The sequence below is a fragment of the Panthera uncia genome, chromosome F1 (genome assembly GCF_023721935.1).
Source record: "Panthera uncia isolate 11264 chromosome F1, Puncia_PCG_1.0, whole genome shotgun sequence".
NCBI classification, from domain to species: Eukaryota; Metazoa; Chordata; class Mammalia; order Carnivora; family Felidae; genus Panthera; species Panthera uncia.
In genome coordinates this window covers 5,718,093-5,718,590 of record NC_064813.1, presented here as the reverse complement: position 1 = coordinate 5,718,590, position 498 = coordinate 5,718,093, and the positions used below count along the sequence as shown (strand labels likewise).

The following is a 498-nucleotide window of genomic DNA, read 5'->3' as shown; positions in this document are numbered from 1 at the left end:
CCCCCCCCCCCCCCCCCCCCCCCCCCCCCCCCCCCCCGGCCGGCGGCTCCGCGCTCGCTCCCTCGCTCGCTCCCTCGCTGTGTCTGGCAGGCTGCGGCCGCCGCTGGGCTGCTGCCATGGGGAGCCGTTGAGAGTGGGGCCCTCTTCGCTCCGCCGCGCTCCTCCGGCTGCCAGCGGGGGTGGGCGGGAGGGAGGGAGGGGGCAGGGGGGAGCGGGCGACGGAGCCGGGATTGGGGGGCGGGGGGGCCGGGAGGGAGGGGGGCAAGAGGAGGAGGAAGCCCACCAAGTCCGGCGGCGGCGGCGGCGGCGGCCGGGAGGAGGAGGAGGAGGAGGCGGAGGACGCGGCGGCGGCGGCGGGGACGCGGTGACTTAGGGCCGCTCCGTGTGAGTCCCGGCGCCCGCCCCGGCCCCTGACCCGGCGCCCCCTCCGCGCGCGGCCCCCTGGCGGGCGGGGGGCGCCAGCTGTGCGGCCCCGGCCGGCGGGGCCGGGGCGGGCGG

General features: G+C 83.5%; 1 protein-coding gene across 1 annotated transcript in view; it reads left to right on the top strand.

Annotated features, from left to right (window-relative positions):
• Positions 1-288: 288 nt before the first annotated feature.
• Positions 289-498, top strand: part of ZBTB18 (zinc finger and BTB domain containing 18) — a 7,993-nt gene continuing 7,783 nt past the window's right edge. The window contains exon 1 of the mRNA XM_049633821.1: positions 289-384. The gene's annotated coding sequence lies outside the window, so the exon portion shown is untranslated. The remainder of the gene's footprint in view (positions 385-498) is intronic.